This window comes from Mauremys reevesii, linkage group 4, assembly GCF_016161935.1.
Source record: "Mauremys reevesii isolate NIE-2019 linkage group 4, ASM1616193v1, whole genome shotgun sequence".
Lineage (NCBI taxonomy): Eukaryota > Metazoa > Chordata > Testudines > Geoemydidae > Mauremys > Mauremys reevesii.
Genome location: NC_052626.1, coordinates 133701012 through 133718808, shown reverse-complemented (window position 1 = coordinate 133718808; position 17797 = coordinate 133701012). Strand labels below are relative to the sequence as shown.

At 44.2% G+C, this 17797-nt stretch overlaps 1 protein-coding gene across 6 annotated transcripts in view; it reads right to left on the bottom strand.

Moving 5' to 3' along the window:
• Positions 1–17797, bottom strand: part of RHEX (regulator of hemoglobinization and erythroid cell expansion) — a 64091-nt gene that overhangs the window by 16170 nt on the left and 30124 nt on the right. For 2 of the 6 annotated variants that reach the window (XM_039537105.1, XM_039537106.1), the window contains exon 1: positions 14460–14728. The exons of the other annotated variants lie outside the window; for them this stretch is intronic. The gene's annotated coding sequence lies outside the window, so the exon portion shown is untranslated. Of the gene's footprint in view, positions 1–14459; positions 14729–17797 lie in introns of those variants that run through there. 6 annotated transcript variants of the gene reach the window in all.

Here is a 17797-nt window from a genome sequence, read left to right as displayed (position 1 = left end):
GCAATTTGATTTGGGGTTGGTGGAGTGGTAGCTGTACAGTTAAATGCAATGGACCGACATCTCTTGTTGATTTCAAGCCTATGCTGTGTGTCCATCTTTCTTGCTCTGGGAAATAAATGGCCGTTTTATGGGCGGAAATCTGCCAGCTGTATTCCTACACACAGAGATGTTCAGCTACTGTAAATCAGCCTTTTATTTATTATTAGGTGTATTCCAGTAGCTCTCAGGGGCCTCAGTCAAGATTGGAGTCCTATTATGCGCTGCAACCTGAAAGAGCTTACGAGGTACATACACCAAACAGATGAAAGGGGAAATGCGCACAGAGTGGGGAAGTGATCCATCCACTAGGGTGACCAGACAGAAAATGTGAAAAATTAGGATGGGGGTGGAGGGTAATAGGAGCCTATATAAGAAAAAAACCCAAAATCGGGACTGTCCCTATAAAATCAGGGCATCTGGTCACCCTACCATCTACACTCACACAGCAGGGTCAGTGGAAGAGTTGAGAATAGAACCCACATCTGAGACGTTCAAAGCCTTCTATGAGAGAGTTAGACACATAACTCAGATGTCCAGAGCCTCGGTCCATTGACCTAATCACTGGACCATGCTGCTCTCTGATGCAGCAGAAATATTTTGACTCCATCTGTAGACCTAGACCAGGCCATAGTATCTTACTCCACAAATGGTCCTACTGGCAGGTTTACTCGTGTGAATAAGTGCTACTTGTTGTAAATAAGGGTGAAGAATCAGAGGCTCTGTGGTCACGTATGCCTTTATGAGTAGCATGCCAGCATTCGTGCACCATCACTCCCAAATCTCAGCCCCTTGCCCATCACAGAATCTAATAGCAGAGCCCTTCTTTCAAACTGCATCCAGTCGGCCTCCAGTCCAAGCCAGCACTGATCCCCTCCGGCCTGTGAGGGGCCATTAGAGCAGAGTTAGAGTCCTCCATCCAGCTGAGTGGATACATTAAATATTCACCACCATAGCTGGCACCTTTACTGGCAGTCTCAGCAGGGAGGCCAAAGACTGGCTGGGCCCTAGAGAAGGTGTCTGCAAGGCAGGATAGAGGCATCTTGGCAGGGCAATATGGGGAAGGTTGCCCACGCTGCACCTGTTCGGTGGAGAGGGAGAGGATTTCGCTCTCCAGGGCTGCTGTTGATCTGGCACCTCTCCCCAGCAAATTCACTAAAAGGACCAGATCCTCATCCAGTGTCAATCAGTGCAGCTCCCTTGAAGTCAACAGAATCACATCAATTCACGCCAGCTAAGGATCGGGCCTACCAGGTCTCAGAATGACAAAGTGTTCACAACAACAGAAAATTGTACCAGACTCTGCACATTAGCACACTTCAGAGACAACACAAATACGCTTTTATTCCAAGAAGCTACATCAGAGCATTTAAAAATGTACAATAGAGTGAATGGGTGAAAGGAAAAAATAACTATCCAAACACGGATATTCCTATTTTTCCTAATTTTCAACACAAGAAGAAACACAAGGTAAATTACAGTCCCTGTAGGTGTGGCTGTGATTCCTTCTAGGCTCTCCCTTACAGCTGGCATCTTGACATGTGCCAGGCCAAAGCTTGGATTGCTAAGGCTCTGTAGATAAAGGGCCAACACTCAGCCAGCGTAAATCAGCACTTTAAATGGTGCGATGCTGATTTACACCAGCTGAGTTTTGGCCCACAGCCAACCCAGAGAAGCAGCTGGAAATAATTATTTCCACAACAGCAAAGTTAGGTGCCACAAAGGATCAATCTGAACCTGCTACAAGTTAACAGTGATAATGCCATTGTAGTCTTTGTAATTCCGATAGAGCGTTCATCACTACGATAGCTGAGTACCATCGTATTCAGATATTCTCTGTTCCTGGTATTTATTGTATGTCATCGAAACACAATCACTAATCATACTTTGCCATCACCAGTGGGATGATCTTAAGACACTTCATAAACATTGTCGAGCTTGGCGCCTCTGTGAGGTAGGGAAACTGAGGCACAGAGGGGGTGAAGTGTCTCGCCCACAGTCACAGTGTGCCTGTGTCTGAGCTGCAAGTACACTTTGGCTTTCCCAACTCCCATTCCTGTGGTTTTACTCCAAGATCATCGTTCCCTACTAGGTAGGTGTTGCTCTTGGTCGGATGAGGGCTGCACACAATGGGTGATGTTCATGGGCATTGGAATGATTCATATATGTGGCATCCTCTATCCTGAGTGCAGCACGGCATATTTTCTCATGTCTGAATATGTTCCATGTGAGTTATTCCTTGGTGCCTTGATAATTAAGAATAAAAATGAAGTGTGTGCGGGGGGGAGGGGTGTTGGAGAAACAATTTAATTATTTTTCTATAGCCAGCTATTTACCCTTGTCAGGAACCTTCATTGTGGATTTACATTTGGATACCTGAGTGGAACTGCACCTGTTTACACCATTAAGGGATCTGGCCAAGTGAGAGCAAGTGCACTATTGGAACAGGAGGGGGTGTTACATTGTGTGAATCTGGTGCATCCGATTGATTTCTAGGCAGCTTTGGGACAGTACCAAAACATATCGCCATCAAGAGTGACATTGGACAAAGAGGGACAGCTTGGTGCTGTTGGAATGGTAAATGTCAGTGGACTGTAATGGACTATTGAGTCCTTCTTTGAGGTTCTACATATGTCACTCCTTCAGTGAGGGAAAAGGATGTGGGATGGGACATTTGGTGCTTGAAACACAGTGACTGCAGGGCTGTCTCCTGGAACCGCTAAGGGCGCTATTTGGAATCAAAGAAAATAAAATAAAGGACCCTGTCTTAGCCTAGCCAAAGTCCCATGACCCTTAGCTCACAAACAGATCCCAGTGAAACATAAACCTAGTCTGAAGGCGTGAATCACAAGATGGAAGCTGGATTACTCACTGGGACAAATTTCCAAAGGGTCCCTAAACTGTGCCAGCCAAACCTTGTGCGTGCACTGGTTTGGATGAGCAAACTCCCTGTATCTCCCAAGTGCTCATCTGTGTGTTCAAACACCTCTTTGCTTGTGGAATTATGGAGGTTCTGCTTGTGCAGTTAGGTCTTGCCCCCAAATTGGAGAGGTGCAGGGTAGAAAGACTGCAAAGTCAACCTACTGAATAGATAAAGGACGGATCTCTGTGGCTGGTCATTTTGAAACCCATTGTGACAGGCAGAGCAAGTAACTTACCTTCATCCCTTTTCTTCGTCCACAGCTGTACCAGAACACAGGATCAGAACCAGAATGGCTATGGATATGGAAATGGCCATAGCAAACGTAACAGGGCTGAGAAGATGCAAAGCAGGAGGGTTAATTTCCACAGTGATGACCTCTTCCCAGCAGCTTTGTGTAGCTGGGGCTCCATAGAGTGGGAGGTGGAATGTTGTGTGGGCAGAGGTGTGTGTGTGTCTGCGTGTTTGAGAAGAATGTGTCTATAAATTAGATTAGTCCATATTTACAAAAAAATTAAATGCTTAGGTGTTTTTGGAGATGGGGATTTTTAAATTGTTTGTATTCAAAACATAACAGGCCATATTTTGAGGTCCTAACACGCCATCTTTCCTTAGTCCTTATTCAGGCAAATCTCCCGTTCACTCTGCCAAGGCTCTAAATTGACTCAGAGAAAGCTCTCAAGCCTTCATCCAGAAGCAAAGGACTCAGGTAACACTACAGCATTTTATAAATATGAGAGCGACCCAGAATGCCTGTGAGAATTTGCAATAGCTCTGGTGAAAAACATTCACTAACTTGTCCAACCTGTAGAGCTATCCTTCAGCCTACAAATTCACTCAAAATAATCCATGAGTCAAATTCCAGTTTGGGAACAGTTTGCCAAGCTAAATTCACCTGGCAGTTTCCACTGCATATAGTATTCCTCCTCCCTCCACGTACTAAACTGGCGATAGTGTTGCTGTGTGCTGTTAAACAGCTGCAGTGTTTCACACCGGACATGGCTGCACCTTGGCAATGGGGGAAGTTAGTTTTGAGAATATAGGACCCCGTTCTGCTCTCAGCTACACTGGTGCAACCCCATTAACATCAGTGGAGTTGTGTCAGCATCACGGAATTTTGCTCATGCCCTACAAGTGCTCTGAGAGCCTTCAGAGGGAAAGGCCCTATATAAACACAGAATATTATTAAAACATAAGACACTCTGGGTTTGATTCTCCCCCCTGCCTGGCTCCTTGTGTTGTCATTTACACTTGCACAGAGCAGGCGCTACTTGCTACTAGATCAGAATGGCAGTGCCTCTCACAGGTACCAACTTTCCATTGTGCTGGGGGGTGCTTGAACCCCGGCTCTGCCCCAGGCCCCGCCCCCAACTCCACCCCTTCCCTCAAGGCCACACCCATGTCCGCCCTACCTCTTCCCACCCTCGCCCCGCCTCTTCCCGCCCGTTACACCCCCTCACGCAAGCGCACCGTGTGCTCATTCCTTCCCCCACCCCCGCCAGCCTCCTGCACACCGCGAAATAGCTGATTGCAGCAGGTGGGAGCATGGGGATAGAGGGGGAGGCGTTGATCAGCAGGGCTCACCGGTGGGCAGGAGGCACTGGAGGAAGAGGGAGGTGCTGATAGGAGGGCTGCCGGTGGGTATTCAGCACCCATCAATTTTTCCCTGTGGGTGCTCCAGTCCCGGAGCACCCACGGAGTTGGCGCCTATGGTGTCTGGCACCTGCTTTCACTCATGTAAACACAAGGAGCAAGGTCAGGGAGTCAATCCCATCCTATATTTACTGGCAAGGCCTTTCAAGTACAAAACAACAGGGGTGAATTTGGGAGCTCATGGAGGTGAGTGGATCCCATTTGTGCCAATCAGACTCAGCTTACAGTTCTGAAACCACTGACTCGTGTCCCAAAATACTGGCAGGGTCTGAAGCAGCTTCGTACCTGCTGTCGGTGTTGGATGTTGCACATCTAGACAAGCTGGGATGACTCAGGAGCATCTCCCAGAGAGGAAAAGAGGTAAAAACAAGGCCCACACACCTCAATGCGCCCAGGTTCCAGAGACACCAACGCACTCAGCTAAAATCACTCTGTAGGTCAACGACCCCGGAGAAGTAGTGGCAGGGCTGACTCAGCCTATCTGATCAAACAGGCAGGAAGCGAGCCAGGCAGGGAGTGATAAACTGCCCTATTTGGTACATCAGGGAAGCAAACACAGACATTCAAGCAGGAGGAGACCTGTTCGATCCCCTCTGGTCCTTTGCAGCCTTTTTCTGGAGCACTGTCAGAGCTGACAAAAAGTTTTTTCTCTCCTGCTGATAATAGCTCATCTTAATTAATTAGCCTCTTAGAGTTGATAGGGCAGCTCCCACCTTTTCATGTTCTTTGTATGTGTATATATATGTCTCTTTACTATATGTTCCATTCTATGCACCTGATGAAGTGGACTGTAGCCCACGAAAGCTTATGCTCAAATACATTTATTAGACTCTAAGGTGCCACAAGTACTCCTGTTCTTTTTGCGGATACAGACTAACATGGCTGATACTCTGAAACCTGTCAGAGCTGACGCACTGGTTGGTATCAGCTGATTTTCCAAGAAGGCAAGTGTCGTGTCAGTGCCTGAACCACTGCATTTGGCACTGGAGGTGGCAGACAGACAGTTCTGGAGGCTGGAGTCCTTTCTTTAGCCCCTAGTCTGGGACAGCGTGAGCAGCAGCAGGGCAAACTTTCCATACACACTGACTCCTATCAGCGCGGGGGTAAGCCTGTTCGGCTCATTCGCATCCACCTCTGGGAGCAAACACCCAGCCTTGCTCTCAGTGGCACCACATGCCAGATAAAGCATTTGTGGGTTTATTTGTACTACAGTCATGGGCTTCAGCGCAGGCTAGCCACTGAGTAATTACCCAGGGACAAGGTAGGCAAGGTAATATCTTTTATTGCACCAACTTCTGTTGGTAAGAGGGAGAGACAAGCTATCAAGATTAAAGGTAGCTCAGGCAAGCTGCAATCATACTTTGTGATTGCAGGATAGACATACATTGTGAATAATGCCACCAGGGACAGAACTGAGCTTTTAAAGCCCCTTTACACTGGCAGAACCTTGTTAAGGTAGTCCTTAATGCAGCCGAGTCCTTAATGCAACAAGAATCAGGCCGAAGATGCAGGGCAACAGAGTATCAGGCCCCATAGGTTGCAAATTTCTCCTTAAATGCTTACTCCTCATGGGCAGAAGTAGCATGGAAGAGACTATGGCGATGAGACCGGTATGAGAACCGAAACAGACAGGCAGATGAGCTCTTTGTCCTGTGGTAGGCTGAAGTGAAGGTTTAGCCGTTATTTAGCTATCAGCTGAACAATCTTTTACCACTGGAGATGTTTATCATGACATTTAATATCACGACACGGCCCCTACACCCATAAAACTCTGTGGCATTCTCTAGGTGTCCCGTCATCATGACAGGGAATATTTTATTTTCCCTGCTTTCTCGAATGGCTGCTCAGCCCTGGTGCTCATTGCTGGTATTCCCCTGACAGTCCATGAGGTTAAGACACTGTATTACTTCATGTCTGCACCACAGCTTCTCCACAGCATAATGCTCAGGGTCGTAGGGACACCGCAGTGTGACTGATAGTGTCACTTCTCCACTCAGCTCCTCAGCTGACAGAAACCTGCTGGCATTTAAATAAAAAAGTTCATAATCATCCTTAGCATTTCTGTAGCCCTCCATCGCAGGTTCTCAAACCACTTTAAAGCATTCTGTGAGTCCCACAACGCCCTGTGAGATGGGGGGGGGGCCAGTAGTAGTATACCCATTTTACAGATGGAGAAACAGAGGCACAGAGTGGTGAAGGGCCATATTCTGAGGGGTGAGTTCCTTCAGCTCCTATAGCTGTTCAGCAGTTTGTGAGGGGATGCAGCACATGGCAAGATCAGACCCCGAGTCACTTGGAAAGTGTATAGAGACTGGAAAGAACCCAGATATCCTGACTTCTGGTCTTATCTGTTAACTTCTCTTTGCATCTAGTCAAGCTATATCATGCTCATCATGGTAGTATTGGAACCATCCTTTGCCTGTATATAAGGAAGGAAACTACAACTTCTCAAAGACTAGCTTTGTCTGCACTAATTACAGTTAATTAGGGTATCATGGATGTTTAATCCCTCTATTTAATTAATGAATATTCAAAACAACTGAATTTTTGCCATCATGCTGTTCAATCCTGGTTCAAAAAATCATGTACTTCTCTGCAAATAATAACGTTAATTAATATCCTTAAATATGCAGAAAGTTACTTAATGACAGCAAAGATTTGCTGGCCTGGCACTAGTGTGGGATCTGAGTTCAAGTCACAGGGCTAATTACCTGCCCTGCCATTTTTTTGGAACCCTATTCACCTCTGGTGTGATAAGAGACTAGATTGCAAACTCTCTGGGGGCAAGGACTCTCTTTTTAACAAATGCTGACCCTCGAGCGGGACTCTAAGACATTTCTGTTTGAAGTCAAGCAGATAAACAAAGCTGATCCTTAGAGGCCTCCCCCCATTCCATATAAAACATGGGAATAACTGGGTATAAGCCCTGAAAAGCAAATATGTTCCGAGTCAATGCTCCCCATTCTGTCTAATCATTTCAACATGCAGCTTTCCACACAAAGGATGGTGTTTTCTTTATCTCCCTGTCTCTGACCCAAATTCCCCTTCATTTCAGCAGCTGGATTCAGCACTGCCACAAGGTTCCTTAAGAGGTTAAGCAAGTTGGTTACAGTGCTTGTGTGTCACCTTAAGAACAAGATCAGTGATTTGAATGGGTTCTGTAGCCAAGCAGCTTGGTAATTATTACACAAAATATTGTTTCTTCCAAAAATGACACAAGCGCCACATTACAGACACGCTCTGTAATTATTTAAAACAAGCTGTTTGGGACCAGATTCCACTCTCTAGTATATGGTGTAAATTTAGAGAAATCACTGAAGTCAGTAGAATTACTCCAGATTTGTGCAGGCAGGGGCAGCTCTAGGGATTTTGCCGCCCCAAGCATGGCAGGCAGGCTGCCTCCGGTGGTTTGCCTGCAGAGGGTCCTCTGGTCCCGCGGCTTTGGCAGGAGGTCCAGACCAGCGGCAAGCTGCAGAAGGCAGCCTGCCTGCCACCAGCAGAGCGCCTGGAGCCGCCCCTGTGTGCAGGAGTAACTAACATCAGAATCTGGCCCTTTGAGTTTGCTTGGAGCGGCCTTAGCTTCAGAATGGAAAGCTCCTACCATTCCAACCAATAAATTGGTTGTTTAAATCATGTTGTCCAGGGAACAAACTTACACATGCTAAAAAAGAAAAGAAAAGAAAACGCATACAACCATTATATAGAGCTCTGGCTGTCTTTCTCAGAAATATGCACACAACGGACAATGGACTAGATTTTCATATGAGCTCAGCACTTATTTAGGTACCTAACTAAGAGCCAGATTTTCAAAACAACTCAGCATTTTGGATGCTGAGGTCTTTTGGAAATCCAGCCCTGGTTGTGGGTGCTAAGCATTTGAAAATCTGACTCCAAACTCTTTTGAAAATCTGCCTAATCCATTCAAACTCACAAGCTCAATACTTTTTCTTGCTGTTAATACCAGGTGTTTGCTAACTACACAGTGGTCTCATTTTATAAGGAAATATTTGTTGGGTGCATTGGAGCAATTTGCTGGATGACTTTTGAAACTATGCACTACTACTTAAAGTGTGATTCTGCTCTGGAACGTGACAGTAAAAAAGGTATCATATGTTCTGCATGAAATGTGCTCAGTACGTGAAAAAAAAGACTTGCTTTCTGAACTTTCAGTCTGAGAGAGTCAAGCTGAGCTCTTTCCATTTCACACATCACCAGAAATCAATATTCTGCTGCCCAAATGCAACCTCCCAGACAGGTACACGAGCCTGTTCACTGTTCTTGTACATGTGTAACGGATTGGAATTTAGGCTATGTCTGAACTGGGGAGTCTAGCCACTTGTGTAGCTGCGCCAAATGCAAACTGCTAGTGTAGGCAGAGTAAGACACTACAAACCATGATTTGTACTCATGCAGCTTTCCTCTGCTCGAAAACGGGATTGCAATTTACACCAGCTTTGTCTGCCTACATCCAGGGCTGTAACCAGGACAAATCCCTGTTGCAGTTAGTGAACAGACCTGATGATGGTGAGCAAGATGGAACTGAACTCACAGCTCATTGGCCTGGAGCTGCATTGGTTCTGCAGAGCGAACAGGAGAAAAAGGGCACAATGAAAACCCATTAGATGGAAAGAGTCCTACAGATTTCAGGCCTTAAACCAGTAAAAACTTAGGGCCAGATTCCCCCACCCCGAAGTAATTGGCCTAGCTCCATTCGAGCCAATTAACACCAGCAGAGGATCTGGCTCTTATTTTTTGTTGCACTAAAATCAGCCGATATGACTGAATACACTTGTGGGAAGCAGAATGCTGGAGTACAAAGATGTCTTTTATTGCACAGTCACATTTCCAAATGAAGCTATACTTTAAATTTATGAAAACTGATTTGTCTGGGGAAAAAAATGACCTCTGCAGTCAATTTAGCCTTAATTACCATGCCAAATTTCAACAGTGTATGACTTTTATTAATTGAGATCTTTCAAGACAAAAGAGGCATTTGGACACCCATGCTAAATTGGGAATTTTTACGAATTTTATATATAAAAATAAGTGAGTAATTAATCAAGAAAATTACTTGGAAAATTCAACTAGCCTCTGAAGAGGAATTGACCTCAACTTGCTGCAAAAATAACAGTATTTAAATTATTTAACAGAAGGAGTTTTAGTCCTTCAATTGGAAATCAGAACACAATGGAGCTACAATCGGTGCCTTCATTAGTGAAAATTTAACTGCAGAACTGTCCCTACATTAATGAAGAACACATTTTTTTGAAAAGGCTCTGCAGCCATAAAATCTCCAGTCTTCCTAATGCTTCATGATTTGTAAGCAGTTTAGCAAATTAAAATTATATTGAAAAGTAAAGAAAAAAGCCTCTTCAGCAAATTTCCCAGCCAGACACAATTTGAATCAGTCAGTAAGTGAAAACTCTCAGAGACAGGGTTAATAGTGGCAATGTTGCAAGATCTTAAACTATAGGATACTCACTCAAAGAAAGAGCACCGACATTTTTATCAAGAAAAAAGGTTACTGAAAATGAATCAAGTAAAATACACAGACCCGATGTGGATTACGCGTGTATTTCATCTGTATAATACACCGTTTAAATCGACACACAAGGCATTGTTTATATAAAATGGAATAAACTAAAATATATTCATATATATGGTTTACTTCAGGTTAATATATTACTATAAATATATAACCTGTATATTATTTACATTGGCTGGGATTTTCAAACCAGTTAGGCACCCAAATCCCATTGAAATTCAACATGATTTGGGCACCTAACTACTTTGCATACCTTATTAGCAACACAGATTCATAAGTGCCAATTCTGTAAATACTTGTACATATGTTTAACATTACTACGATGAGCGTCCCATTATCTTTAATGGGACTATTCACATTAGTAAAGATAAGTACATGTATAAATGTTCACAGGATTGGGGCCGTAGATTATAAATCCAGCAGGGACCATTATGAATATTTAGTCTGACCTTTTGCATAGCACAGGCTACAGATTTCATCCACTGATGTATAGTGATAACATATCAAATACAGTTTTTTTCATGGATCATCCCTCTGATAACTGCAATATATTCACAATATTGCACATACAGTATCTGTTTATGCTATATATTTTAGAGAACGAGTGACAGTTGAAAATATGTATTAGGATTCATCAAAATTTTGAAATTTGACAACCTTATTACATCTACATAGACAAAAATATATTCTCAGTATAGGTTTGTTCCACTCCACTGCTAAACTAGTGTGCAAGGCATTTAATTCATGACTTCAATTAAAAAACAGGGCTGGCCACATTAAAGTCAACGGTGAAACTCTAATATGAGTTCAGTGGGACCAGGATTTCACCCCATAATTTTAAAGAAATCTGTAAGGAAACAGGCTTAAACAGCCGAGGTCATCAACACCTCCTGCCCCAATGATCCATGCCAGCTCCTGAAGTCCTCACTCAGTTTCATCAAAGGATCTCAAAGTACTTTTAGAAACATTAGTTACTTAATCCTCATAAATGCTATTGATGCTACACACTAGTTTCAAATTGTTTGAGTCATAAGTGTGGGAGGGGGCTTCCTGATCCACACTTCCCTAACCTGCAAACACAGTAATTATCACCCAGTATTCTGTGATCCAACCCTGCTGCTCAGCAAAGATTTAACACCCTATGCTGTTGCTAGAACTCTAGAGCTTTCTGAATATTATTTATCAGATTCACCAAATAATGCTGGTTATAATCGAATAAGTTTTTCAGCTAAAATTGTAGGAGCTAACCATTTGCATTGTTGGTTCAACACTATTCAGTGAATCCATTATTTTTGAAAAACAATCGAATCAATCAATAAATCAGAGTAGCCAATAGCTCTCCCTGATAAGATTAATTAATTCCCAGTATTGTATTTTTATACTGAAAGGCACCGTAAGTAACTAAAATTTTCCTGTGGTTGGCGTATAAATGAACACAGTGATGGATTATTTGGATTCATTTTATATTCTGTTTGTTCATTCCCTTGCTACCTCTGAAAGCTCAGCAACCCACAGTGGGGCTCCCAATCATTTGTGTCACATGCTGACCAATCTTACGTTAACTTTTGTTTTTACCCTACTGATAAAAGATCAACAAAAATATAAATGAGACAACTATGTCCATGTCAATTACTTATGAATGGTGTGATAAAGTCATCAGAGCATTTTGGATTCAGAATTATTCAGGCCAGGTTTCTTAAGGGTTCACTGGCCAACGGTGAGCATCTGTGGTCTGATTCAGCAATGCATTTAGGTCCCTGTTCAACAAAGCCCTCAACTCTAAGTACACACTTACGTTCATCCCTATTCAGCAAAGCATTTAAGCACTTGGGGTTGGATTTTGTAACTTGTGCTCTTAAATCACAGAGGCCCAGATTCTCAAAAGTGTTTAGGGTCCTAATTCCCACTTACTTCAATGAGAGCTAGGCACCTAAATATCTTTCAGGATCTTTTGGAAAATCCCACCCTTAACTCCCATTGAAGTCAATGGGATTTAGGCACATGCTTAAAGTTAAGCATGTGCTTATGTGTTTTGCTGAATCAAAGCCCTATATATCCAGACCAAAGCATTGAAAAGTGGAGGTTGGAATAATAGCAGTTCTGCCTGAAGAGCTGAAGCTAATAAAATTCCTGCCTAAAAATTAAGGTGAAGTTGCATCTGTTGGCACTTAACAGCAGTTCAAGAGTGTTCTAGAGTTTAAGAGTTAAATAAAACCATCAAATGTTAACAGGCCAGGAAATACAGAATTAAAGCTGCACTTCTCAATGAAGAGGAATACGGTAAAGTAAGTTCTCTCTCTCACCTCCCCCCACCCCCTTTCTGTTTCTTGGCTACAACGTGGCAAAACAAAAATTAGAAGAATTTTATAACTGTGTTTAACAGCTTTAATTTCAGGATGTCATAATTCAAGATCCCCTTGTTTGGTTCACTCTACATTTTGCAGGAAAAAATTAACCCATAAATTTTGAGACTGATATGAAGGGTTTTGTGTTGTTTTACATTTTAGAGAGTCATCAAAATCAGGCTTGCAATGGAAACCAAAGTACAACGGAATAAAATTTGAATTAAATCCCCCGAATCTGCTCTCACTTCCACAGGTGTAAATGAGGAGTAACTCAGTGGAAATCAGTGTTATGTTGGTATAAAACTAGAATGAGATCAGAAACAGATCCCATCGGACTAGATTTTTATTATAGGATTTTCAGTTTATAAATTTATGCTTCAACATTGATGGTTGTGGCTATCATGTTTTGGCCACACTGATTTTTCAGCTGCTCTGGAATTTACTGAAATAATGTTGTTCAGCTGTTTTAGATCTGATGTGTTGGACCTTTTTTGAATATCAGTGCCTGGTGGGGGAAACTTGCAGATTATAGGTCAAATTTCAAACATGCCTCAGTCTAGGTTCCATTTCTCCGCATATAAATTTATGCATATAATGATTTTTGTGAATTTGTAAATGCAAATGACTGAACTTATGTGCACAAAATCCATTTGAACTTGGTCTTCAAGTGCCCATGGGACTTGATCATTTTTGTGCAAAAGTGACAGGATACAAACATTTGCAATCACAAATCTGCACATGCAGAAATAGCGGGCCTGTCTTGGAAATGTGGTCCTGCGTGTGCTGAAAACAACTATATTTATCATAACAATATTTTGTACTTTGGAGTTTTTCATCTGTGGAGCTCACTGTACTTTACATCTCAAATACAGGTAGTGTAGAGCAAACCTATGAAGTAAATTCTGCCATGTTTACTGGGGGGATCTGAACAGAATGCAACTCACTTACATTAATTCTAATGTCGGAAAGTTGCATGTCATAAAAGGAGACAATAAGAAGAGGAGACTAACTATGTAAATATGTACTATTATGATAGTGTATAGAAGGCCCAATCAGCATAAAGGCCCCATTTTGCTAGGCACTGCGCATAAACAGAACACAAGCCAGTCTCTTCCCCAAGGAGCTTACCTTCTAATTAGCCAAGACGGACAAACAAAAATAGACCAAAAATTGACAAGCAAAATGTCAAAGATACAAGCCTTTAGATACATTTAAAAAATAAGCTATCCCTAAATATCTCCACCCTATTGGGCACTGGAGAAATGCACCCAGCTTTGTGGCATTCCTCATCAGTTATTGCAATGCTATAATATAGGTATCTGGAAAACACCCTATAAACCAGATAAAGGATAATAATAAACTGCTTTAATAATTTAATTGGAATGATCTTGGCATCAAGAAAAAAAAACTACTTCAATCACATGTGGAGGCTTATTTGATCATTACCGTTTTTATAAAACACTCACTGTGGCTTAATGAGATGGCTAGTCTATGCTAAACAAGCCCTAGTTGTTTTGGAAGAGTTCATCAATTCCAGCAGGGCAGCACACAGTCGTCCCTCCTGCAAAGCTGCTTATTCTCAAAGAACAGGCTTTAAGTACACTGACTGACTGGTATTTTAAAATGAACACTGTAGATTTTCATACAGTTTATCTATGCTAATTGGACATTAACTTTTTAAATCAGTTGAGAGGCTGTAAAACACTGAAAATATGTTTCCTTCTCACAGTTTCCGTTGCATTATTTACTCAGTGAGTCTAATCCTGCAGTTCTGACAGGCACAGAACTCCCGTTGCTCTGTGTCCTTTACACCATGGTCATTTACACCACCACTCGTGCAAAGTAAGATGCTGCCACATCAGAATGGTAGCAGTTTATACCCACTGGTGTGGATGACTTCTCCACAGAGAATTGGGTATTTTTGTCTGTGTAAAGAATGCAGGATCGCCATCATGTTTACCTGACTCCGGAGCCAGCAGTAGCAGCCGCAGCATTGCAGGAGAATCCATTGACATTGGAAAGGTTGTGCAAACCATATTCATGCAGAAGACTCTCACTCGGGCTGTTTGTTATCTCCACAGCTCTTTCTCATGCCCCCTTTTCCTGCAGAGCTGCCACGCTTCCTCTGTATTCAGGCTCCAGTGAGGCACAAGCACAAGCTGAAACTGCCGTTTCAAAGCGGCAATGAGAAGGGGCTCTGTCTGCAATACCCCTGAATGGAGCAGCAGCTGGAAAGAACGCTCTTTCGTCCACCTGCCGCATCCTGTCTGACATGTATATTGAGAGCTCTCTAGGACACGGACTGTCTTTTTTGTCACTTGTCTGCACAACAACCTAGCACAGTGGGACCCTGATGCTTGGTCAGGCTTCTTATAAGCTTTTGTAATACAAACTACTAATTAGGAGTGGGCTTGTTATCTCCTGGAGACAGGCACAAGCCATGCAATGAGGACCCAGATTGCAAATATACCCAAAATATTGAGGTGTCTAGATCCAGGGTTTTAGTTTGGCTGCATTACAAAGACAGCTGTGAAATTCACACACAGCACACCACTGGGTGGCGGCATGTGTAGCTACATGCCACAGTCAAAAGCAGGTTGTGTCCACACTGAGGTGTGTCGCTACACAAGTCAGTGAAAGGCTCTGGCAGAGGGGAGGCAATGGTGAAAGGCTCAGGAGCAGCTGGAGTCCTTCACTGTGGCAGGGAAAGGCTCAGGCAGTGGGGAAGCAGAGGGAAATGATCCCAATAAAAATAGCTTGTAGACACGGGAGGCACTGCTTGGGTGTGTAGAGACCCATGTACCGAAAGGGTACAGATGTGTGTTTACTCCACTCACCTGAGCAGTGCCTCACCACCTGCTATTTATACCCATGCTAGGGGGCGTGCAGTGTATGTATGCTACACGCCACTATAAGGAGTGTACAGTGTACAGACACAGGCTCAGAGTTCAAATCAGGGTTTAGGCCAACATCCATTTTCACTTTTACATTTACACGTCTACCCCTGTGCCAAGACACGGAGAATATGAGTTGTTACAGTCCCTAGCTACTTTTGAATGGTAGCAGCTCATGCCTTTAGCCCTGGTTCAATCCCTGGTGTGCCATCAGACTCCAGTGGAAAATTTTCCTAATGTTAATATGTCGTCCTACTGAGTTTCACAATCACTAGTAAAGAATGAGTCACAACAGTTCTTTACTTTCCATGGCCTCCTGAGAAGCACCTAGGCCTGGTCAAACTAGACCACTGATCCAGATAGCCTGCTATCCCGTGCCCACCAGCGACCATAGCCAGATACAGCAGAGAGAGCTGTAAATCCTCATAATATATTGCATGTTGCAATGCAATAAATAGTGTGGGAGGAGAATTTCTCCCTGTCCCCAGCAGATCAGACAGCAAAAGCATATCAACTACATATCAATCAAAACCAAAAGAGATGAAAAGCAACAGGAGCCAAAAGCTGCTACGTTCCCCTCTGCAGACTGTTTTTCTCCAACTATCAGCTTAATTCAAGGAAGTCCAGCGGGCTGTGTTACGGGGGTGTGTGTGTGTGAGGCATGATGATCCCAATGGCGCCTTTGGGCCTTGAACTCTAGGAATCTATAAATCTATCCCTCTTCCCATGGCACATCACAGGCTTGGCACAAATTCCCACTTCCTGGGAGACAGCACGAAGTGGAGAGTGGGAAGAGAGGAAGGGAGCACATGGGAGAAGGGACGAGAGCAGTGAGAAGGGGTAAAGGTCTGAGATGTAGGCAAGGGGAGAGTCATGTAGTGACACAGAGGTGAGGATAAGGAGCCTGAACGTAATGGGGAACTGAAAAGTTGCAGATACACTGAGACGTGGTTGCCAGCGAGGACTGGGACCTTCAGCACCAAAAGCAAAGGCTCTTTGACTTGAAGCTAAAAAAGCACCTGTTAGCAGTGAGCAAGTTACAGGCTATTAGAGTTGGCTACTAGATGGAAACAAATTCACGTATGAGATGATTTATTACCTAAGAACCCAGGTATCTTAACTGTTCCTTGCTCTAACCAGTCTCCTGCTGCTACCATTAGACCTCACTATCTCGCTTGCAACTGAATAAAGAACCCCAGTCGATGTATCATAGAATCCAGGCAGGATTCAGTATAGACAAGTTCAATGCCATGGTCCCTTTCTCCAGGACAGTCAGATCGGGTGTAATTACAGCAATTCTTTTTCGGTTCCCACCAGGGCAATCCAGGGTGCCATCCCCCCTCTGTCCTCCTGGCGTTCCCATGCTAGGACATAGTGCTGTTACTGAACCACCCGCTTGACTGCCCCTCCTTCCCACACCAGGAACCTGACTCCAGCTTTTCCACACCTCAGCCTCCTGAAGCATAAAAATGTACTTTAGGGCGGGTGTCCTTCCTTGTGTCAGGGCTGCTTGGTGCCTCTCCACTGTAGCAAAGTGCCCCTAATGCCTGCTTACCTGGCCTGGGGGGAAGATCACCCCTGCGCAGGGGAGCCCTTGGTGGCAGAGTGCCACCGTGGAGGCTGTTGTGCCACCTTCTGTGTTGTCCCTGCAGCCAGGTTAGGAGGCATATCTGGGGAAAAGAGAAGGTAGCAGCGTCCCCTGTACCCTAGTGATTCTGGGGCCCTTGGGTCTGTTGGCAGCCAGTGTAACTTTCAGCAGCCTTCAGACTGCTCTAGTTTATACTGGTGGGCCAGCCTTGTGCTCAACCTGGCCCCAAATCAGGGGAACGCGCAGTTAACGAAAAGTCACCTATTTCCACAAACCCCTTTCCTGAGCTACACTGTGCGCCCCTACACTGCAGCCAAGGATGGGAATGGAGATTTCCCCAATATCTCATCTTCCTGTGCCAGACAACAGCTCTCAGCACACAGCAAGCCCTGGGTCTGATTCCTAGTGTGTTTCATCTGCCCATCGATTTTCCCTCTCCCTTTCCACTCGTCTTCAGAGGACGCTGAAACAAACCAACCCGGCTGTGCTCAGAGGATTGTCTCCCAATAGACTATACAGGTACATTAATGTCCTGCAGCAATGCATCAGTGCCTTTGAGAATAAGGAAAGACTTTCTCTCCCTCTGTGGGTTAATTGTCAGGCATAGCTAGCCAATGGTGCTGCTAAACACTGTCACAGAGCCCTCTCTCTGACCAACAGTTTTACACACACACAGGGCTGCCCAGAGTGGGGGGCAAGTGGGGCAATCTGCCCCAGGCCCCGCGAGCCCTGGCCCGATGGTGGTCTGGGTCTTCGGTGGCATTTCGGCGGCGGGGGGCCCTTCAGTGCTGCCGAAGATGCGGAGCGACTGAAGGG